Raw genomic sequence first — 24,650 nt, 5'->3', positions numbered from 1 at the left:
CTTGAAGAATTTCATTATTTTGACTGAGCTTATTGTGCATATATATGCAAAATTAAGAAAATGAAACTAAAATCCTAAAAGACCTAGAATGAAATGCAAAAGTGTTGGGATTAGGAACTTGTTACCCAAAAGCATCGAATGGTCGGACGACTACCTCCCCACACTTAAAAGTTGTCACCGTCCTCAGTGCACTCAAAGATGAACAAGGGGGTACAGCGACTCTCCGAGTTGCCACCTTCAGCTGGCAGATCAATCGGTTGTTGCGTGTTCTTTCTTCCACGTTATTGCTTATGGTGACTCATCCTGAAAATAGAAGACGGATGGTAAGAAAAGTAAATGCAGAAAAACAAGAAAGTTTAAATTGTTGGAATGAGGTTACTCACTAGAGTGGAGCGAGTGAATTATTGTGACATTAATAAAAGTAAGTATGCATTCTAAGTTGCGCACGGTTTAGAACACACTACCAACATAGAGAGCTATGCCACAATTATACAAAAGAGGAACATGCACTTCATTCATTCTAGTGTGCTTGGGATGCTTTAAACTTGTGGGTGAAACAACCAAACAAGCAATGAAGAAGCATGAAAGCATTCAAGCCATAAACATATGGATGCATATAATCATGAAACACAATGCATTAAGATAAATGTGCAACATCAACCATCAAGAACTTGCCTAATCGAGGAAAAGGATTGAAATTACATGGTGGCCAAATCATGCAATTCAAGAAGAGTTACAAGCTCGAGGGCAATTCGCATCACTTGGTATTCTCAAAAGGTAAGCATGAAGAACTCAAAACCAAGTAGCAAAATATAACCTCAATCAAGGAATCCAACAAAGATTATAAACATAATGATGTTAAGATAACATCCTTTTTAGTACTTAGCAGTAATTAATGGCAAACAAGATTAACAATCCAATACTTACAATGAAAAATAAAAATTTAAATAAAAATTAAACTAACTAACTAACTACCTAAGTGGTTATAGATGGTGTTTAGAAGTGTTGCATGAGGGGTAGGAGAAGAGAAGAAGAAAGCAGAAGGAAAGAAACGGAAGGAAGAAGAGAAAAGAAGTGTATTAAATAAAGTGGGGCCACGCGTACGCATACGTGACGCGTGCGTGTGGGTGGAGGTGAAATGGACGCGACGTGTACGCGTGGGTCATGCGTACACATGCATGGCAAACCAGAGAAGGGACGCGCGCGCGCCTTTCACGCTTACGCATGGGTTGGTTTGTGCCTCAAGCGCAACGTTGGCGCAGTGTAGGCGCAACTCTCTGGAAAATGGCTGGGAGGTGGAATTTTGGGATCCATGCTTACGCGTTGGTACACAAAATCGTGATTATTCATTCCCTGGCTACAGTGCCAAAAACTTGGTGTGGGAGAATGTGATCTCAACTCTTCTTCACAATTCCGTGTAACTGACCAACAAGTGCACTGGGTCGTCCAAGTAATAAACCTTACGTGAGTAAGGGTCGATCCCATGGAGATTGTCGGCTTGAAGCAAGCTATGGTCATCTTGTAAATCTCAGTCAGGCAGATTCAAATGGTTATGAGGTTTTGATAATTAAAATATAAATAAAATATAAAATAAGATAGAAATACTTATGTAATTCATAGGTGGGATTTCAGATATGCGCATGGAGATGCTTGTTGCTTCTGAATCTCTGCTTTCCTACTGTCTTCAATCATTCATACTCCTTTCCATGGTAAGCTGTATGTTGGGGGATCACCATTGTCAATGGCTACCATCCGTCTTCTCAGTGAAAATGGTCCAAATGCGCTGACACCGCACGACTAATCATCTGTCGATTCTCACTCATGTTGGAATAGGATCCATTGATCCTTTTGAATCTGTCACTACGCCCAACACTCGTGAGTTTGAAGCTCGTCACAGTCATCCCATCCCAGATCCTACTCGGAATACCACAGACAAGGTTTAGACTTTCTAGATCTCAAGAATGCTGCCAATTGATTCTAGCTTATAACACAAAGACTCTGATCTCAAGAAATTGAAGGCTCTGTTGTTAGGAGAGACAATCAAATGCATAGACCAGGAATCCAAGAGATATGCATTCAAGCTTGTTTTCATGTAGAACGGAAGTGTTTGTCAGGCACGCATTCATAAGTGAGAATGGTGATGAGTATTACTTGATCATAACATTCATCATGTTCTTGTGTGCGAATGAATATCTTAGAAGAAGAATAAGTTTGAGTTGAATAGAAAAAGAATAGTACTTTGCATTAATTCATGAGGAATAGCAGAGCTCCACACCTTAATCTATGAGGTGTAGAAACTCCACCGTTGAAAATATATAAGTGATAATGGTCTAGGCATGGCCGAATAGCCAGCCCCCAAAATGTGATCAAAGATGAAAAGATAGATTCCAAAATGATCTAAAGATGTGAAATAAATCACTAAAATTAGTTTTTATACTAAACTAGTCATTAAGGTTTACAGAAAATGAGTAACTAAGTGCAGATAGTGCAGAAATCCACTTCTGGGGCCCACTTGGTGTGTGCTTGGGCTGAGCATTGAAGCTTTCACGTATAGAGACTCTTCTTAAAGTTAAACGCCATCTTTGGTGCTAGTTTGGGCGTTTAACTTCAGCTTTTATGCCAGTTCTGGCGTTTAACGCCAGAATAGGGTAGAAAGTGGGTGTTCAAATGCCAGTTTGCGTTATCAAAACTCGGGCAAGGTATGGACTATTATATATTGCTGGAAAGCCTAGGATGTCTAATTTCCAACACAATTGAGAGCGTGCCGATTGGGTTTCTGTAGCTCCAGAAAATCCATTTCGAGTGCAGAGAGGTCAGAATCCAACAGCATCTGCAGTCCTTTTTCAGCCTGTGAATCAGATTTTTGCTCAGGTCCCTCAATTTCAGCCAGAAAATATCTGAAATCATAGAAAATCACACAAACTCATAGTAAAGTCTAGAAATGTGAATTTTTCTTGAAAACTAATAAAAATATACTAAAAAGTAGCTAGATCCTACTAAAAACAACCTAAAAACAATGCCAAAAAGCATACAAATTATCCGCTCATCACAACACCAAACTTAAATTGTTGCTTGTCCCCAAGCAACTAAAAATAAAATAGGATAAAAAGAAGAGAATATACTATAAATTCCAAAATATCAATGAAACTTAGCTCCAATTAGATGAGCGGGACTAGTAGCTTTTTGCCTCTGAACAGTTTTGGCATCTCACTTTATCCTTTGAAGTTCAGAATGATTGGCATCTATAGAAACTCAGAATTTAGATAGTGTTATTGATTCTCCTAGTTCAGTATGTTGATTCTTGAATACAGCTACTTTATGAGTCTTGACCGTGGCCCTAAGCACTTTGTTTTCTAGTATTACCACCGGATACATAAATGCCACAGACACATAACTGGGTGAACCTTTTCAGATTGTGACTCAGCTGTGCTAGAGTCCCCAATTAGAGGTGTCCAGGGTTCTTAAGCACACTCTTTTTGCTTTGGATCATGACTTTAACCGCTCAGTCTCAAACTTTTCACTTGACACCTTCACGCCACAAGCACATGGTTAGGGACAGCTTGGTTTAGCCGCTTAGGCCAGGATTTTATTCTTTTGGGCCCTCCTATCCATTAATGCTCAAAGCCTTGGATCCTTTTTACCCTTGCCTTTTAGTTTAAAGGGTTACTGGCTTTTTGCTCTTGCCTTTTGGTTTAAAGAGCTCTTGGCTTTTTCTGCTTCCTTTTTCTTTTTCTTTCTTTTTTTTCTTTTATTTTCGCCATTTTTTTTGCAAGCCTTGTTTTTCACTGCTTTTTCTTGCTTCAAGAATCAATTTTATGATTTTTCAGATTATCAATAACATTTCTCCTTTTTCATTATTCTTTCAAGAGCCAATAATTTTAACATTCATAAACTTCACTATCAAAAATATGCACTGTTCAAGCATTCATTCAGAAAGCAGAAAGTATTGTCACCACATCAAAATAATTAAACTAATCTCAAGGATGAATTCGAAATTCATGTACTTCTTGTTCTTTTGCATTTAGAACATTTTTTTAAGAAAGGTGATGGATTCATAGGACATTCATAGCTTTAAGGTATAGACACTAGACACTAATGATCATGTAATAAAGACACAAACATAAATAAACATAAAGCATAGAGAACGAAAATAGAGAAAAAAATAAATAGACAAGGAGATTAAGGAACGGGTCCACCTTAGTGAGGGTGGCGTCTTCTTCCTCTTGAAGAACCAATTGTGCTCTTGAGCTCCTCTATGTCTATTCTTTGCCTTTGTTGCTCCTCCCTCATAGCTCTTTGATCTTCTCTAATCTCATGGAGAATGATGGAGTGCTCTTGGTGCTCCACCCTTAGTTGTCCCATGTTGGAACTTAATTCTCCTAGGGAGGTGTTAATTTGCTCCCAATAGTTTTGTGGAAGAAAGTGCATCCCTTGAGGCATCTTAGGGATTTCATGATGAGGAATTTCTTCATGCTCTTGTTGAGGTCCATGAGTGGGCTCTCTTATTTGCTCCATCCTCTTTTTAGTGATGGGCTTATCCTCTTCAATAAAGATGTCTCCCTTTATGACAATCCCAGCTGAATTGCAGAGGTGACAAATGAGGTGAGGAAAGGCTAACCTTGCCAAAGTGGAGGACTTGTCAGCCACCTTGTAGAGTTCTTGAGGTATAATCTCATGAACTTCCACTTTCTCCCCAATCATGATACTATGGATCATGATGGCCCGATCCACAGTTACTTCAGATCGGTTGTTAGTAGGAATGATAGACATTGGATGAACTCCAACCATCCTCTAGCTACAGGCTTAAGGTCTGGTCTTCTCAATTGAACCGGTTTGCCTCTTGAGTCACTTTTCCATTGAGCTCTTTCCACACATATGTCCATGAGGACTTGGTCCAACCTTTAATCAAAGTTGACCCTTCTAGTGTAGGAGTGTACATTTTCTTGCATCATTAGCAAGTTGAACGCCAACCTTACATTTTCCGAACTGAAATCTGAGTATTTCCCCCGAACCATTGTAAGCCAATTCTTTGGATTCGGGTTTATACTTTGATCATGGTTCCTAGTGATCCATGCGTTTACATAGAACTCTTGAACCATTAAAATTCTGACTTGTTGAATAGGATTGGAGAGAACTTCCCATCCTCTTCTTCTAATCTCATGTCGGATCTCTGGATACTCACTCCTTTTGAGCTTGAAAGGGACCTCAGGGATGACCTTCTTCATGGCCACAACTTCATAGAAGTGGTCTTGATGGACCTTTAAGATGAATCTCTCCATCTCTCATGACTCGGAGGTGGAAGCTTTTGCCTTCCCTTTTCTCTTTCTAGAGGTTTCTCCGGCCTTAGGTGCCATAAATGGTTATGGAAAAATAAAAAGCAATGCTTTTACCACACCAAACTTAAAGTGTTTGCTCATCCTCGAGAAAAGAAGAAATAATAAAGGAGAAGAAAATGGAGGAGATCGAGGGTGAGGGTGAGTTCGGCCAAGGGGGTATAAGGTGTTTGTGATGTGTGAAATTGAAGGAGTGATGAGGGGTATATATAGGAGTGGGGGGAGGCTTGGTTCGTGTATTTGGGGTTGGGTTTGGGAGGGAAAAAGAGTTTTGAATTTGAAGGTAGGTGGTGTTTTGGGGAAAATTGAATGAGGTGATTGGTGAAGGGTATTTGGGGAAGAGGATAAGATTTGATAGGTGAAGGGTATTTAGGAAAGAGTGTTATGAAAAGGTGTGAAGAGGAGAGAAGAATAGGTGGGGTAGGTGGGGATCCTGTGGGGTCCACAGATCTTGAGGGGTCAAGGACTTTAACATTCCTTCTCCATTTAGGCGTGCAAGACGCCCTTAGAGTGCAATTCTGGTGTTAAACGCCAGATTGCTACTTGTTTCTGGCATTTAACGCTAGCTTTTCTCCCTTTTCTAGCGTTTAACGCCAACTTGGTGCCCTGTTCTGGTGTTAAACTCCAGTCTGGTGCCTATTTCTGGTATTAAACACCAGTCTGGTGTCTATTTCTGGGTTAAACACCAGTCTGGTGCCTATTTCTGGCGTTAAACACCCAGAATGGTGCCAGACTGGGCATTTAACGCCCATTCTGCTACTCTTACTGGTGTTTAAACGCCAGTAAGCTCTTCCTCCAGGGTGAGCTATTTTTCATTTTATTTTTGATTTTTTAGTTATTTTTGTGACTTCACATGATCATCTCTCTAAGGAAAACATAAAATAACAATGGAAAATAAATAGATATAATTAAATAACATTGGGTTGCCTCCCAATAAGCGCTTCTTTAATGTCAATAGCTTGACAGTGAGCTCTCATGGAGCCTCACAGATAATCAGAGCAGGGTTGGGGCCTCTCAACACCAAACTTAGAGTTTGGTTGTGGCCTCCCAACACCAAACTTAGAGTTTGAATGTGAGGGTTTTGTTTGACTCTGTATTGACAGAAGCTTTTCATGCTTCCTCTCCATGGTTACAGAAGGAGAACCTTGAGTCTTAAATACAAGGTAGTCCTCATTTAACTTAAGGACCATCTCTCCTCTGTCAACATCAATCACAGCTTTTGCTGTGGCTAGGAAGGGTCTGCCAAGGATAATGGATTCATCCTCATCCTTCCCATTGTCTATGATTATGAAATCAGCAGGGGTGTAAAGGCCTTCAACCTTCACTAGCACGTCCTCTACTAGTCCATAAGCCTGTTTTATTGAATTGTCTGCCATCTCTAGTGAGATTCTTGCAGCTTGTACCTCAAAGATTCCCAGTTTCTCTATTAAAGAGAGTGGCATGAGGTTTATCCATGACCCCAGGTCACATAGAGCCTTCTCAAAGGTCATGGTGCCTATGGTACAAGGTATGAAGAATTTTTCGGGATCCGGTTTCTTCTGAGGTAATGTTTGCCTCATTAATGCATTCAGTTCATTGGTAAACAAGGGGGGTTCATCCTCCCAAGTCTCAGTACCAAATAACTTGGCATTCAGCTTCATGATTGCTCCTAGATATTTAGCAACTTGCTCTTCAGTGATATCTTCATCCTCTTCAGAGGAGGAATATTCATTAGAGCTCATGAATGACAGAAGGAAGTTCAATGGAATCTCTATGGTCTCTGTATGAGCCTCAGATTCTTTTGGTTCCTCAAAGAGAAACTCCTTTCTTTCCAGAGGACGTCCCATAAGGTTTTTCTCACTGGGACTCACATCCTCCTCTCTCTCTCCAGGTTCGGCCATGTTGGTCATGGTTATGGCGTTGCACTCTCTCTTGGGATTTTCTTCTGTATTGCTTGGGAGAGTATTGGGAGGAGTTTTAGTAATCTTCTTACTCAGCTGACCCACCTGTGCCTCCAAATTTCTAATGGAGGACCTTGTTTCATTCATGAAACTTAGTGTGGTCTTGGATAGATCAGAGACTATGGTTGCCAGGCCAAAATGGCTCTGTTCAGAATTCTCTGTCTGTTGCTAAGAAGATGATGGAAAAGGCTTGCTATTGCTAAACCTATTTCTTCCACCATTATTATTGAAGCCTTGTTGAGGCTTCTGTTGGTCCTTCCATGAGAAATTTGGATGATTTCTCCATGAAGGATTATAGGTGTTTCCATAGGTTTTTCCCATGTAATTCACCTCTGCCATTGCAGGGTTCTCAGGATCATAAACTTCTTCTTTAGAAGATGCTTCTTTAGTACTGTTGGATGCAGCTTGCAATCCATTCAGACTCTGAGAAATCATATTGACATGCTGAGTCAATATTTTGTTCTGAGCCAATATGGCATTCAGAGTATCAATTTCAAGAACTCCCTTCTTCTGAGGCGTCCCATTGTTCACAAGACTCCTCTTAAAGGTGTACATGTACTGGTTATTTGCAACCATTTCAATGAGTTCCTGAGCTTCTCCAGGGGTTTTCAGATGAAGAGATCCTCCTGCAGAATGGTCCATTCTTGAAGCATGTCAGTAGAATATACATATGATTCTCCATTCTTGAAGCATGTCAGTAGGACACCTTTTAATCAATTGCTTATATCTTTCCCAAGCTTCATAGAGGGACTCACCTTCCTTTTGTCTGAAGGTTTGGATTTCCACTCTAAGCTTGCTCATCTTTTAAGGTGGAAAGAATTTGGCTAGGAAAGCACTGACCAGCTTTTCCCAAGAGTTCAGGCTTTCCTTAGGTTGTGAATCCAACCATATTCTAGCTCTATCTCTTACAGCAAAAGGGAAAAGCATAAGCCTGTAGACCTCGGGATCAACTCCATTGGTCTTGATAGTGTCACAGATTTTGAAGAATTCAGCTAAGAACTGATGAGGATCTTCCAATGGAAGTCCATGAAACTTGCAATTCTGTTGCATTAGAGAAACTAATTGAGGCTTAAGCTCAAAGCTGTTTGCTCCAATGGCAGGAATTGAGATGCTTCTTCCATAGAAATTGGAAGTTGGTGTAGTGAAATCACCAAGCACCTTCCTTGCATTGTTGTTGCTGGGTTCGGCCATAGCTGTTTTCTCTGTTTCGAAAATTTCAGTTAGGTCCTCTTCAGAGTATTGTGCTTTAGCTTCTCTTAGTTTCCTCTTAAGAGTCCTTTCAGGTTTAGAATAAGCTTCAACAAGAATGCCTTTATCCTTGTTCCTGCTCTTATGAAAGAGAAGAGAACAAAGAAAATATAGAATCCTCTATGTCACAGTATAGAGATTCCTTTATGTGAGTAGACGAAGAGAAGAATAGAAGAATGAGAAGAGAAAAATTCGAACACAGAGAAGAAGAGGGGGTTCGAATTATGAGTAGAAGAGAAGTGTTAGTAGATAAATAAATAAATAGAGAGAGATGAGAGGGAGGATTTTCGAAAATAATTAAAAGGAGAAGGAAAATATTTTTATTTTTATTTAAAAAAATCAGTTATAATTCAAAAATTAAAAAGAGAAACAAAATAAAATTTGAAAACTAATTAAATTATTTAATTAAAAAGATTTTTGAGAAAGTGGTTGGTGATTTTTGAAAATCTGAGAGAGGAAAGTAGTTAGAAAGTTTTTAAAAAAAGGATAAGAATTTTTTAAAATCAAACAAAAAGTCAAGTAGTTAATTGAAAAAGATTTGAAAATCAATTTTGAAAAGATAAGAAGTTAGAAAAGAGTTTGAAATTAAGTTTTGAAAAAGATATTATTGAAATTTATTTTGAAAAAGATTTGAAAAAGAAATTTAAAAAGATTTGATTTTTGAAATTAAAGTTGATTACTTGACTAACAAGAAACAAAAAGATACGAGTCTAAAATTAAAGATTGAACCTTTCTTAATAGGCAAGTAATAACTTAAAATTTTGAATCAATCACATTAATTGTTAGTAAAGATTTTGGAAAATATGAGATAAAAATAAGAAAATGATTTTGAAAATTAATTTTTTTTAAAATTTCGAAAAAAATGAAAGAAAAATAAAAAAGATTTGATTTTTGAAAAGGTTTTAAAAAGATAGGATTTTTAAATTGAAAATTTGACTTGACTCATAAGAAACAACTAAGTTTTTTTAAAAATTTTGGACTAAGTCAACTCAAATATTCAAAATTTATGAGAAGAATAAGGGAAATATATTTTTTTTATTTTTGAATTTTCAATGAGGAAAGAGAAAAACATCAAAATGACTCAAAACATGAAAATTATGAATCAAAACAAGAAAAATATGCAAGAACACTTTGAATGTCAAGATGAACATCAAGAAGATATTTTTGAAAATTTTTAAGAAAAGAAACACATGCAAGACACCAAACTTAGAAATTTTCAATGTTTAGACACTAACAAATTGAAAAGGCATATGAAAAACAAGAAAAGACACAAAACAAGAAACTGCAAAGATCAAATAAGGAAAATCATCAAGAACAACTTGAAGATTATGAAGAACATATGCACGAATTTTCGAAAATTTTAATGAAAATTAAAAATATGCAATTGACACCAAACTTAAAATTTGACACTCTACTCAAAGATGAAACACAAAATTTTTTTGTTTTTTTATGATTTTATAAAAATTTTTTGTATTTTTTTCAAAAATTAATTGGAAAAAGAGAAAATAAGGAATTCAAAAATTTTTAATGAGAATTCCAGGAATCATGCAATGTTAGCCTAAAACTCCGGTCCAGGAATTAGACATGGCTTACTAGCCAACCAAGCTTTCAGTGAAAGCTTCGGTCCAAAACACTAGACATGGCCAATTGCCAGCCAAGTTTTAGCATATCATTACATTCAACAGCAAGATTGATAGAAATCAACAAGCTCTTGTGATGATAAGTTGAAACCTCGGTCCAAAAGATTAGACATGGCTTCACAGCCAGCCAGACTTTAACAAATCATCATAAAACTCTAGAATTCATTCTTAAAAATTCTGATGACATAGAATAATTTATTTTTCGAAAACTATATTATTATAAAAAAAATTTTGAATTTTTTTTTCGAAAATAAAAAGCATAAAAATAAAATAAAATAACCTAATCTGAGCAACAAGATGAACCGTCAGTTGTCCAAACTCGAACAATCCCCGGCAACGGCACCAAAAACTTGGTACACAAAATCGTGATTATTCATTCCCTAGCTACAGCGCCAAAAACTTGGGTGGGAGAACGTGATCTCATGCCTGCTATATTCTTCTTGGCTCTGGCTTTCTGATGGTCTACTAGCTCTTGGCATTGCTCAAATGGCTTGATCTGTGGTTCCAATGCTGGCATGCTGTGGACCAAGTAATCCAACTTTATTTGGGTGTCTATATCATACTCCATTCTATCATAGTGCCTATTCTCTCTAATGGTATGATATATGTTCTTCCACTGATATAAATTTTGAGTTTACTCCCCATACTTGGCTTGACTCAGGGACAATCTATTGTATGACTCTCAAAAATCTACTGATTGTTCCCTTTGCCCCTCAAGGATCTTTGTTTGGAATTCTTATTGTTGAGCCATCATTTGCTGCTGCCAATTTTCTTGTCGCTCCTCCATTTAGCGCTGCCAATTCTTTCTTTCCTCTCTATCCTTCATATACTACTCCTGTTGCTGCAAATATAGCTCTTGCTGCCTTAAATACTACTCCTGTGGTCTCATGTTTTGTTGAGATATCTCTTCAATCACTCTTTGCAATTGGCTCATGTCTATGGCACCAGGAACTTGCTCTTCCTCCACTTGTGGTCTTCTCCTTCTATGGGCTCTTCTTTCCTCTTGCTCGTCATCTTCAGTGGCACCTTCTATTAGTCGCCTAGTGATCCCCTTGATTTCTTTTACTTTCTCTGTATCTTCATCTTCAAATAGCACCCCAGCCCTTTTACACATCCTCAGAATAGTACTTGGGTGACCAAGCCTACCCGACTTGCTTGTGTCTTCAGCAATCTCCTGAATACTGTCTGCTATGAGTTGTGAGAGGTTGATTTCTCCTCCATGTAAGATGCAGTATGTCAAGAGGGCTCGCTTGATTATGACTTCTGAGGTGTTTGCAGTAGGGAGTATTGATCTCCTCACTATCTCATACCACCCTTTGGCCTCAGGTGTGAGATCTAATCTTTTCAAGTGGCTTGGAACTCCCTCTGAGTCCCTTTCCTAGTCTTTGCCTTCAAGATATAACCCATGCAATAATTCATCAGGGTCATTCTCACCCTGCAATCTTTCCTCATAACTAGGCTCTTCCCAAGATAATAGAGTCACTTCCTTCTTCTCCCAGATCCAGAATTACAAAGTCAGCTGGGAATATGAATGTCCCTACTTGAACCAGGAGATTTTCAATCACTTCTTTGGGAAAAACTTATGACTTTTCCACAAGCTCTAGTGATATTTATGTGGGATTTACTTCCTCTATGCATAGCCTTCTCATCATAGAATAGGGAATTAGATTGATGCTTGCTCTTAGGTCAGATAGTGCCTTATCAATGGTTAGACTACCAATAGTACAAGGTAGGAAGAAGCTCCCAAGGTCCTTGAGCTTTGGTGGGAGGCCCCTTTGAATAACAGCACTGTATTCTTCAGTGAGCATAATGGTTTTCTTCTCATGCCAGTTTCTTTTTTTGTTAATGAGCTCCTTCAAGAACTTTGCATATAGAGGCATCTGCTCTAATACCTCAGCAAGTGGGATATTAATCTCCAACTTCTTGAAGATTTCAAGGAACTTGGGGAAGTGTTGATCCTTGGTCTCCTTTTTGAACCTTTGAGGATATGGTAAGGGAGGTGTGTGAACCTTCACTCCTTGCCTTTGTTCTTGAGATGGTTCCTCTATTACTTGCTTCCTTTTCCTTGGATCTTGTGGCTGGTCATCCTTTTCTTTAAGCTTCTCTTGAGCTTGCTTGCTTAGTATAGCTTCTTCCTTGTTACTGGCTTCATCATGCTTGCTGCTAGATTTGTCATTGTCCATAGGCTTCTTGTTATCTTCTTTGTCATTCACCAAAGTTCTTCCACTCCTTAGTTGAATAGTGATGACTTGCATCATCTACCCTTCTTTCTTGCATAAGAAAGACAATAAAAGAGCATAAATCTCATTTGATCAGTACAATTTATGCATTATTTGATGAATATTATGGTACACTACTTTGAGATGAGTTGTGCTGAATTTCAGGTGAAAAAGGTATCAAAAATGGGTAGAAGACAAACAAGAAGCTGGGCGTGTGAAACTGGCGTGCCACCTGGAGCAAACGCCACAAAAATGCACTGGCATGGCATGCCAGGAGCTTGGCGTGGCACGCCAGGAGCTTCGCGTGGCACGCCAGGAGCTTGGCGTGGCATGCCAGTACTAAATTACAGAGGGGAAGTCCAAGCATGCATGTGGGCGTGGCACGCTAGTACAAAGTTCCAGAGAGCAACAATGGAGGACACAAAAGGGGCGTGGCACGCCTAATCAATCAACTACTATGGGCGTGCCACTTAAGCAAAGGGACGTGGCACGCCAATGCGGAAAACGATCCGACACAAAACTCACCGGCAAGTGTACCGGGTCGCATCAAGTAATAAAACTCACGGGAGTGAGGTCGATCCCACAAGGATTGAAGGATTGAGCAACTTTAGTTTAGTGGTTGAATTAGTCAAGCAAACAAGTGTTGATTGTGTGAAATTGTGTTGACAGGAATTAAATTGCATAGAATGTAAAGGGGAGTGGGTGATTCGCAGGAAATTAAAGGGAACAAAAAGAAAAAGAGTTGAATCTTAAAGTGCAAGTAATGTAAATTGCAGAAACTTAAAGTGCAAGAAATATAAATGACTTGAAAAATAAAAGGGGAATGGGAATTGGATCTGCAGGAATTAAACAAGAAAAAGCAAAACTTAACAGAATGAAGAGTAGTTGATGTAATTAGTTGAACCGGATCTCAAAACTAAAAGGAAAATATACTTGGTGTAGTAATTAAACAAGGAAATTAAAAATGGAAACCAATAGATCTCAGGACCCAAGAGACTAGATAACTAAGTCTAGATCTCAATGCCTTCGTAGATCCAAATTTAGAGAGCAAATGCCAAATTAAAGAAGAGAGCAATGTAAAAATGTAAATCCAAGTTCAATTTTCCAGAAGCTACAATAAGAGAAACAGAGAGATCTCAAGGTGAGATTGAGACAGAATTTCCTCAATTCTTCAACACCCAAGACTCAAGACAAGTGTAGATGAAATTGAAAAACAAGAAAACTAAGAGGAAGAGAATTCAATTCTCCTTCCCCAAGACTCAGAATCTCCAAAACAGCTCAAAACCCAAAAGCTCTCTACTGTGAATACTATGAAAATTCTTAAAGAAAACTCTAAAAAGAAAAAGCTTCCCTTAAAACTTCAAATCCTAAGCTATTTATACACTTTCTTCAAATGATCATTAAGCCTTGAATTGGGCCTTTAGTCTTAATGGAATTGGGTTGATAATAGCCTCCGTTGATTGTTCTTGGTGTTGGGAAGAAATCCATTTGTGAACCGGGCCATGAACCATTCACGTTTGAGTCAACGTTTGACGCAAACGTTGACTCAAACGTCCCTTGTGTGAGGCATTATGCAGATAGCCCATTTGCTGTCATCCACGTTTGAGCCAACGTTTGAGGTCAAACGTGAGCTCAAACGTGGGTCTTCCCAGGCTCCCTTTTTGGCCAACGTTTGGCCCAACGTTTGAGGCAAACGTTGGTGCAAATGTAGCTCATCTAACCCATCAATCAAGGGTGCTCTTCCATGCTCTTTCTTGCCAAAATGTAGCCAACGTTTGACCTCTCGTTTGAGGCAAACGTTGGCTCAAACGTTGCTGTGCCCAGGAGTGCTATTTCTCTTCTTTTTGGCGCCAACGTTTGACCTCACGTTTGAGGCAAACGTTGGCGCAAACATTGGCTCCTTCCCCTGTTTCTTCTTCAGCCAACGTTTGCCTCAACGTTTGAGGTAAATTTTGGCGCAAACGTTGGCGACATCCGGGGGTGTTCTTCAGCTGCTTCTCACGTTTGAGTTAACGTTTGATGCAGACATTAGCTCAAACATTGATCCCTCTTTTCAAGCCCATTCTTGCAACCTTCTTCCAAGCTTTATTCCACCTATCATCAATCAACAATTGTATCAAAGCTATGCCATAATCATGAGAGTTGTTCTTCTTCTTGTCACATGAGCAATTATGGCACAAAAACTCATGAAAATGCATCAATTTATCCCTGGTTGATTGAATCAAAGGAAACATGAAATTCAACCCAATTGGCTTACTTATGGCTTAAGAAAATGCATAAAACTAAATGAAAACAAAGGAAAAAGACTAGTGAAACTAGGCTAAGACGACTTGTCATCACAACACCAAACTTAAAACTTGCTTGTCCCCAAGCAAGAACAGAATTATTAAAAAGAAAGAATGAAAACAAAAGAGAATGCTCATGTTAGCTGAGTATTATTGGTAGCCCATGGGGTTTTATGCAGATATGTAACTACTCACTTCTTATTGACAAGTAGGCCTAGAAAGTTTCCTCTAAGCATCAAGCAATAGACTGCTATGACCTCTCATTATTCTTTTGTCCTTGTTTACTGAATTTTTTTTCTTTATAAACTTTAGTTCAGTGTCATGTGTAACAAGCTCTTTTCTTTATTTATGTTTGACACATTATTCACTTTAGACACTTGGCTCACATGCCTTCTTAGAACATTGATGCCCAGCACCTCTTTGGGTTACTAAATGTCTTGTAGCCAGGTTGCTCTTGATAATGGACTTTCAGTTGATAATTCCGGGTTAGTTAACCCAAGTTACCAAGTGTTGATGCACTCCAAAGAACTTAATAATCCAAGCAGATCCTAGTACAAAGACACCACAGGCATATATTCTAAGGTTCAAGCTATTGGTGTCTAGCTTTGTTTCTTTTTTTCTACCTTTTGTTCTGTTGCCACTTTTGGCTTTTTCTTTTTTTTTTTGTTTTTCTTTTCTGCCTAGTAATTGATGCTCAGAGCCTTGGGCCATTTTTTTTTGCTGTTTCTTAGATCAATAAATGTTTGAGAATCTCCACAATACTTCTTTGAACTCTATGTCCCGCCTATGAGATCACATGCAAGTTTTCATAAGCATGCAACCTCAATACATAATCACACAACTAGAACCACCACTTCTCCTAATCTTTTGCTTACCTCAAAATTGTTTAATTCCTCAATCCTTCTGTTGAAAGAACTGTCATGTGATGCCTTCTCGAGAAATTGAGTGCAAGCAAGTTTGGAGAGTATAGGGTTGTGATTATTCAAGCATCTTAATTATTAGATTATAGAAAAACTATATTATGCAGACAGACAGGGGTACAATATCACTTCCAATCATAACAATTTTGAATAAAAGACAGTCACTTAACAATACAACCTGTTGGGGTTCACTTGCTTCACTCCTTCTCAGCGCCATTGTTGATCTGTGTATCCCTCTTTGTCTCTTTGGCTGATGGTGCTTAATCCTTTCTTAGATTCAAGTGACTGCCTACAATAAACTTTGAAAGTTGCTTGTTCCCCAAGCACTCTAAAATGGTTAGCATGCATGTATGTTTGTGGGCTCTTGAACTTAGATTGGTGTGCGAACACCAAACTTAGTTCCTTGCCTTATATAGCAATTTGTTCATATGCAGAAAACCACATGTGCTCTTAGTAAGAAAACACACTATAAACTAGAAAAGCAAGCTATGATCTAGAGAACAGACTTCGAACTAAAAACTAAACAATTGTTAAGTAGCTTCTCTGGTGTTTGGAGCTGGCACTGATTATGCAGAAGGTAAAAATGTATTTTTAAATTAGATTTTTTTTTTTTGGAACACCAAACTTAAAATCCTTCACTCTCCTTTAAATTGTTTTGGTGTGTGACACCAAACTTAGCTCCTTGCACTACAGATAACACTACTCTACATTTTTATTGAAATAGCTATGAAAAGAAAACTACCTCAGGTTGGGTTGCCTCTCAACAAGCGCTTCTTTATTGTCACTAGCTTGACATTCTCCATCCTCTGATCATGGAAGTTGAGAATTCTGTTGCCTTTGAGTTTTTCCTCTCACTGTGGGTTTTCTTTCCTCTAATTCTTCTTGAGGAACTTCTCTGTGGTGCTTCTTTTCTATCATTGTTTCTTTTCCCATAGCCTTCTCACTTCCTTCCATGATTTCTTTCCATTTCTCCCACCTAGCAACTTTTTCATTGTCCTTCAGGTTGTCTTCAGTGGCTCTGGGGAAAGTATTTGCCCTCTTCTCACCCATTTCTGCAAGGTACTCGGCCAGTTGTTCCATCCGCCTCTCAATTCTTCTGATCGAAGCTTCCTGGTTCTTTGTTGTCACCTCTTGATGCTCCATCATTCTCGCTATTGAAATTTCCAAGTTAGTGATCTTCTGAGAATGGTTCAAATGTATGAGATGGACTGGTGGCTGTGGAAAACCTTGCGAAGTAATTTCACATGCATTGTGTGGGTAAAAGGTAAGTGTTGCAAAGGTATTCTGTGGATTTTGTGGGTTATTATGAGATTGAGGGTGCATGTTTTGTGAGCATTGGTTTTGTTTGGCATTATTGGATGGATGACTTTGGTTGTTTGTGCTCATGGGTTTGCCTATGTTGGAACCCCTTTGTTCCTGATGTTGATAATCCCCCATTCTTAGATAAGAATGTGGCTTCCATGATGAAAATTGTGCATTCACTATAGTAGAATGTAGAAAATCAATTTGTCTAGCAGCTATTAACTCCAATTGTTGCTGAGTTTGATGGTGTAGCTGTTTGTTTTGATTCATGACTGCCTTCACTCCCTCAAGATTCATCACTTCCTTTTCTGAAATTGCATTCTGTGGTTTCTCAAATGAGTGTTGGTTATTGACTCTTTTGTCATTGAATTCTGCAGTTCTTTGGCCGGTTGCTGTTGCTTTGAGTAGGCCATCTGAGAAGTAATCTACTGCTCTTCTTGTTTCTGAGGTTAATCCTTCATAGAACATTTGGAAACCCACTTTGTCAGTTGCTTTCTTGTATCGTTCCCATGCTTTGAACAATGGTTCTTCCTCTCCTTGTATGAATGGATGTATTCCCTCTTTCATCTTGATGTTTTGTTGGGATGAGGAGAATTTGGCTAGAAACTTGGCAACCAAATCATCCCAACTAGTGATATTTCCTTGGAGAAAGGTTTCAAGCCATTGTGCCGCTTCATCCCTCAGTGAGAAAGGAAATAACAAGAGCTTATAGGTATCATGATTTACACCATCGAGATTGACAGCACCACAAATCCTCAGAAAAATGGATATGTGCTGTTTAGGATCCTCCAATGGATTTCCACCATAGGAACAATTGTTCTTGATTAGTGTAATGAGTTGCGGCTTCATGTTGTGGTGTTCTTCTTTCTCAGAAACTCCTTCTTCAATGATATCCTTCCCTCTGGCCTCTCTTCTTTCCTGTGACATATAAATCAACAAACGGAACACAGTGGTACTTTTGAAAATTGAGTGTAGTCAGTTGAGACAAAACTTCAAACAGTTAGTGGGTTAGTAGAAGCAAATCCTCAAACAGTTAGTGGGTTAGTCAAAATTAAAGAAAAAGTGCTTGATCTAAACTACCACCTCACTTAATCATTGTCAATCTATTCAATCCCGGCAACAGCGCCAAAAATTTGATGTGCGGAAAATGATCCGACACAAAACTCACCGGCAAGTGTACCGGGTCGCATCAAGTAATAAAACTCACGGGAGTGAGGTCGATCCCACAAGGATTGAAGGATTGAGCAACTTTAGTTTAGTGGTTGAATTAGTCAAGCAAACAAGTGTTGATTGTGTGAAATTATGTTGACAGGAAATAAATTGCATAGAATGTAAAGGGGAGTGGGTGATTCGCAGGAAATTAAAGGGAACAAAAAGAAAAAGAGCTGAATCTTAAAGTGCAAGTAATGTAAATTGCAGAAACTTAAAGTGCAAGAAATATAAATGACTTGAAAAATAAAAGGGGAATGGGAATTGGATCTGCAGGAATTAAACAGGGAAAAGCAAAACTTAACAGAATGAAGAGTAGTTGATGTAATTAGTTGAACCGGATCTCAAAACTAAAAGGAAAATAAACTTGGTGTAGTAAATAAACAAGTAAATAAAAAATGGAAACCAATAGATCTCAGGACCCAAGAGACTAGATAACTAAGTCTAGATCTCAATGCCTTCGTAGATCCAAATTTATAGAGCAAATGCCAAATTAAAGAAGAGAGCAATGTAGAAATGTAAATCCAAGTTCAATTTTCCAGAAGCTGCAGTAAGAGAAACAGAGAGATCTCAAGGTGAGATTGAGACAGAATTTCCTCAATTCTTCAACACCCAAGACTCAAGACAAGTGTAGATGAAATTGAAAAACAAGAAAACTAAGAGGAAGATAATTCAATTCTCCTTCCCCAAGACTCAGAATCTCCAAAACAGCTCAAAACCCAAAAGCTCTCTACTGTGAATACTATGAAAATTCTTAAAGAAAACTCTAAAATGAAAAAGCTTCCCTTAAAATTTCAAATCCTAAGCTATTTATACACTTTCTTCAAATGATCATTAAGCCTTGAATTGGGCCTTTAGTCTTGATGGAATTGGGTTGATAATAGCCTCCGTTGATTGTTCTTGGTGTTGGGAAGAAATCCATTTGTGAACCGGGCCATGAACCATTCACGTTTGAGTCAACGTTTGAGGCAAACGTTGACTCAAACGTCCCTTGTGTGAGGCATTATGCAGATAGCCCATTTGCTGTCATCCACGTTTGAGCCAACGTTTGAGGTCAAACGTGAGCTCAAACGTGGGTCTTCCCAGGCTCCCTTTTTGGCCAACGTTTGGCCCAACGTTTGAGGCAAACGTTGACGCAAACGTAGCTCATCTAACCCATCAATCAAGGGTGCTCTTCCATGTTCTTTTTAGCCAAAATGTAGCCATTGTTTGACCTCACGTTTGAGGCAAACGTTGACTCAAACGTTACTGTGCCCAGGAGTGCTATTTCTCTTCTTTTTGGCGCCAACGTTTGACCTCACGTTTGAGGCAAACGTTGGCTCCTTCCCCTGTTTCTTCTTCAGCCAACGTTTGCCTCAACGTTTGAGGCAAACGTTGGCACAAACGTTGGCAACATCCAGGGGTGTTCTTCAGCTGCTTCTCACGTTTGAGTTAACGTTTGAGGCAAACGTTAGCTCAAACGTTGATCCCTCTTTTCAAGCCCATTCTTGCAACCTTCTTCCAAGCTTTATTCCACCTATCATCAATCAACAATTGTATCAAAGCTATGCGATAATCATGAGAGTTGTTCTTCTTCTTGTCACATGAGCAATTATGGCACAAAAACTCATGAAAATGCATCAGTTTATCCCTGGTTGATTGAATCAAAGGAAACATGAAATTCAACCCAATTGGCTTACTTATGGCTTAAGAAAGTGCATAAAACTAAATGAAAACAAAGGAAAAAGACTAGTGAAACTAGGCTAAGATGACTTGTCATCACAACACCAAACTTAAAACTTGCTTGTCCCCAAGCAAGAACAGAATTATTAAAAAGAAAGAATGAAAACAAAAGACAATGCTCATGTTAGCAGAGTATTATTGGTAGCTCATGGGGTTTTATGCAGATATGTAACTACTCACTTCTTATTGACAAGTAGGCCTAGAAAGTTTCCTCTAAGCATCAAGCAACACACTGTTATGACCTCTCATTATTCTTTTGTCCTTGTTTTCTGAATTTTTTTTTTCTTTATAAACTTTAGTTCAGTGTCATGTGTAACAAGCTCTTTTCTTTATTTATGCTTGACACATTATTCACTTTAGACACTTGGCTCACATGCCTTCTTAGAACATTGATGCCCAGCACCTCTTTGGGTTACTAAATGTCTTGTAGCCAGGTTGCTCTTGATAGTGGACTTTCAGTTGATAATTTCGGGTTAGTTAACCCAAGTTACCAAGTGTTGATACACTCCAAAGAACTTAATAATCCAAGCAGATCCTAGTACAAAGACACCACAGGCATATATTCTAAGGTTCAAGCTATTGGTGTCTAGCTTTGTTTCTTTTTTTCTTCCTTTTGTTCTGTTGCCACTTTTGGCTTTTTCTTTTTTTTTTTTTTTGTTTTTTTTTCTGCCTAGTAATTGATGCTCAGAGCCTTGGGCCATTTTTTTTTTGCTGCTTCTTGGATCAATAAATGTTTGAGAATCTCCACAATACTTCTTTGAACTCTATGTCCCGCCTATGAGCTCCCATGCAAGTTTTCATAAGCATGCAACCTCAATACATAATCACACAACTAGAACCACCACTTCTCCTAATCTTTTGCTTACCTCAAAATTGTTTAATTCCTCAATCCTTCTTTTCAAAGAACTGTCATGTGATGCCTTCTCGAGAAATTAAGTGCAAGCAAGTTTGGAGAGTATAGGGTTGTGATTATTCAAGCATCTCAATTATTAGATTATAGAAAAACTATATTATGCAGACAGACAGGGGTACAATATCACTTCCAATCATAACAATTTTGAATAAAAGACAGTCACTTAACAATACAAACTGTTGGGGTTCACTTGCTTCATTCCTTCTCAGCGCCATTGTTGATCTGTGTATCCCTCTTTGTCTCTTTGGCTGATGGTGCTTAATCCTTTCTTAGATTCAAGTGACTGCCTACAAAAAACTTTGAAAGTTGCTTGTTCCCCAAGCACTCTAAAATGGTTAGCATGCATGTATGTTTGTGGGCTCTTGAACTTAGATTGGTGTGCGAACACCAAACTTAGTTCCTTGCTTTATATAGCAATTTGTTCATATGCAGAAAACCACATGTGCTCTTAGTAAGAAAACACACTATAAACTAGAAAAGCAAGCTATGATCTAGAGAACAGACTTCGAACTAAAAACTAAACAATTGTTAAGTAGCTTCTCTGGTGTTTGGAGCTGGCACTGATTATGCAGAAGGTAAAAATGTATTTTTAAATTAGATTTTTTTTTTGGAACACCAAACTTAAAATCCTTCACTCTCCTTTAAATTGTTTTGCTGTGTGACACCAAACTTAGCTCCTTGCACTACAAATAACACTACTCTACATTTTTATTGAAATAGCTATGAAAAGAAAACTACCTCAGGTTGGGTTGCCTCCCAACAAGCGCTTCTTTATTGTCACTAGCTTGACATTCTCCATCCTCTGATCATGGAAGTTGAGAATTCTGTTGCCTTTGAGTTTTTCCTCTCACTGTGGGTTTTCTTTCCTCTAATTCTTCTTGAGGAACTTCTCTGTGGTGCTTCTTTTTTATCATTGTTTCTTTTCCCATAGTCTTCTCACTTCCTTCCATGATTTCTTTCCATTTCTCCCACCTAGCAACTTTTTCATTGTCCTTCAGGTTGTCTTCAGTGGCTCTGGGGAAAGTATTTGCCCTCTTCTCACCCATTTCTGCAAGGTACTCGGCCAGTTGTTCCATCTACCTCTCAATTCTTCTGATTGAAGCTTCCTGGTTCTTTGTTGTCACCTCTTGATGCTCCATCATTCTCGCTATTGAAATTTCCAAGTTAGTGATCTTCTGAGAATGGTTCAAATGTATGAGATGGACTGGTGGCTGTGGAAAACCTTGCGAAGGAATTTCACATGCATTGTGTGGGTAAAAGGTAGGTGTTGCAAAGGTATTCTGTGGATTTTGTGGGTTATTATGAGATTGAGGGTGCATGTTTTGTGAGCATTGGTTTTGTTTGGCATTATTGGATGGATGACTTTGGTTGTTTGTGATCATGGGTTTGCCTATGTTGGAACCCCTTTGTTCCTGATGTTGATAATCCCCCATTCTTAGATAAGAATGTGGCTTCCATGATGAAAATTGTGCATTCACTGTAGTAGAATGTAGAAAATCAATTTGTCTAGCTATTGACTCCAATTGTTGCTGAGTTTGATGGTGTAGCTGTTTGTTTTGATTCATGACTGCCTTCACTCCCTCAAGATTCATGACCTCACGTTTGAGGCAAACGTTGGCGCAAACGTTGGCTCCTTCCCCTGATCCGTCTTCAGCCAACGTTTGCCTCAACGTTTGAGGCAAACGTTGGCGCAAACATTGGCAACATTCAGGGGTGTTCTTCAGCTGCTTCTCACGTTTGAGTTAATGTTTGAGGCAAACGTTAGCTCAAACGTTGATCCCTCTTTTCAAGCCCATTCTTGCAACCTTCTTCCAAGCTTTATTCCACCTATCATCAATCAAGAATTGTATCAAAGCTATGCCATAATCATGAGAGTTGTTCTTCTTCTTGTCACATGAGCAATTATGGCACAAAAACTCATGAAAATGCATCAATTTATCCCTGGTTGATTGAATCAAAGGAAACATGAAATTCAACCCAATTGGCTTACTTATGGCTTAAGAAAGTGCATAAAACTAAATGAAAACAAAGGAAAAAGACTAGTGAAACTAGGCTAAGATGACTTGTCATCACAACTCACCATTCCAAGAAGAACATCCACTATGGCGTGCCACTTGGTATCGAAGGTGTGGCACGCCAGCTCCAAGAAGTCACTTGGGCGTGCCACTTAAGAACCCAGGCGTGGCACACCAAGCTTGAAGAGTTCACAAATCCATGGGCATGCCACTTGAACAGCATACCGTGGCACGCTGGTACAATAATCCAGAGAAGGGGCTGAATGCAATTGAAGACTGGGCGTGCCACTTAAAGTCGAAGGCGTGGCACGCCAACCTCTTAACCTCACTTAGGCGTCCTACTTGGTATCGAAGGCGTGGTACGCCAACCCAAGCATGTCACTATGGCTGAGGCGTGGCACGCCAACTACTGGAACCAAGGCAAGATCATGGGCGTGGCACGCTGGTATAAGTTTCCAGAGAGGATGAAGGAGGGTAATTACATGGGGCAAACTCAAAGCAAGAGGGGTGAGAGTTCATAGTAGCAAATAAAGATAAAAAGAAAAAACAAAAATAAATAAACAAGCAAAAGAAAAATATTTACATTAACCAATAATAAGGCACACGTTAGCAGTTCCCCGGCAACGGCGCCATTTTGACGTTTAGGTTTTTGTCAGTAAAGAATGTCATAAAAACAGTCGCATTGTAGATATAGTCTCTAAACCGACAAAAATCCCTTCGTACAAACGTTTTGGTTGTCACAAGTAACAAACCCCTTAAAAATTGTTAACCGAGTATTCAAACCTCGGGTCGTCTTCTCAATGAACTGCGAGGAAGTATGTTCTTATTATTGGTTATAAAGGTTGTAATCGGTGTTTAGAAGGTGAGAAACAAGTAATTTAAATGACGAGTGAATTAAATGGCAATTAAAAATAAATAATAACTGTAAAACAACTTTTGGCAAGATAGGGGAAATTAGAAGTCCAACTTAGTTATCCCTCTCAACAATAATGAAAGTTGTATTTTAATTCCACTTGGTCAACCTTTGCCAGGGCAAAGGAAAGTCAAGGGACTAATTAAATTGACCTTTGAATCCTAATTATTTCCTAAGAAAAGGTTGGGATTATTTAGGTTCAGCTCAATTAGCAAAATAACGATTATCAATTACGTTGAGTTTAATAACTGTTGAGTTACTGAATTCTTAACCAAGACCAAAAGGAGAAAAAGTAAATTGCTGGAATAATAAAAGTGTCCTTAGATGGGAAGCAATGGCAACTTAATTCAAAGAGAACAATCATAAACTGAAAATACCTCAAATATCATTAATTCAAATAGAGATCTGTAACATGGAATAATTCATAAATCAAATTATAATAATCAATTCAAATGTTGGAATAAATAAATAAAAGTAAAATTAAAATAAAAGAACATTAAAACCTGGATCCAGAGTTACTCCCAAAACAAGAAGAAGTCCTAAATCCTAAGAGAGAGAGAATCTCTCTCTAAACTAAATCTAAATCATGAAAACTAGAAATTGGCGAGCTCCCTTTGAATGGAAGCATTCCCACACTTTATAACCTCTGGTCTATGCTGTCTGTACTTGGATCTGGGCCAAAAAGGGCTTCAGAATTTGCTGGGGGCGTATTCTGTAATTTCTGGTGCGTGGCCTCTGTCACGCGTCCGCGTGGGTCACGCGGTCGCGTCATTCGGAGCTTTTCCTTGCCACGCGGTCGCGTCAGTCATGCGACCGCGTCATGTGTGTTCTGCTAAAGGCGCGCGGTCGCGTCAGTCATGCGGCCGCGTCGCTGCTGATTCGTGCTTGGCACGCTATCGCGCCATCCATGCGATCGCGTGGATACCAGTTTCCTTAAAGCTCCGTTTTGCTTTCTCCTTCCATTTTAGTATGTTTCCTTTTTCATCATTTA

General features: G+C 38.8%; 1 non-coding gene across 1 annotated transcript; it reads left to right on the top strand.

Annotated features, from left to right (window-relative positions):
* Nucleotides 1-7,960: 7,960 nt before the first annotated feature.
* LOC112746038 (small nucleolar RNA R71) lies at nucleotides 7,961-8,068 on the top strand. Its single transcript, XR_003173938.1, has one exon. It is a non-coding gene; the product is annotated as a small nucleolar RNA R71 (small nucleolar RNA).
* Nucleotides 8,069-24,650: the final 16,582 nt, after the last annotated feature.

This window comes from Arachis hypogaea, chromosome 14 (assembly GCF_003086295.3).
Source record: "Arachis hypogaea cultivar Tifrunner chromosome 14, arahy.Tifrunner.gnm2.J5K5, whole genome shotgun sequence".
Taxonomy (NCBI): Eukaryota; Viridiplantae; Streptophyta; class Magnoliopsida; order Fabales; family Fabaceae; genus Arachis; species Arachis hypogaea.
Note: the sequence above shows the minus strand (reverse complement) of the source record. Positions and strands in the feature narration are given on the sequence as shown.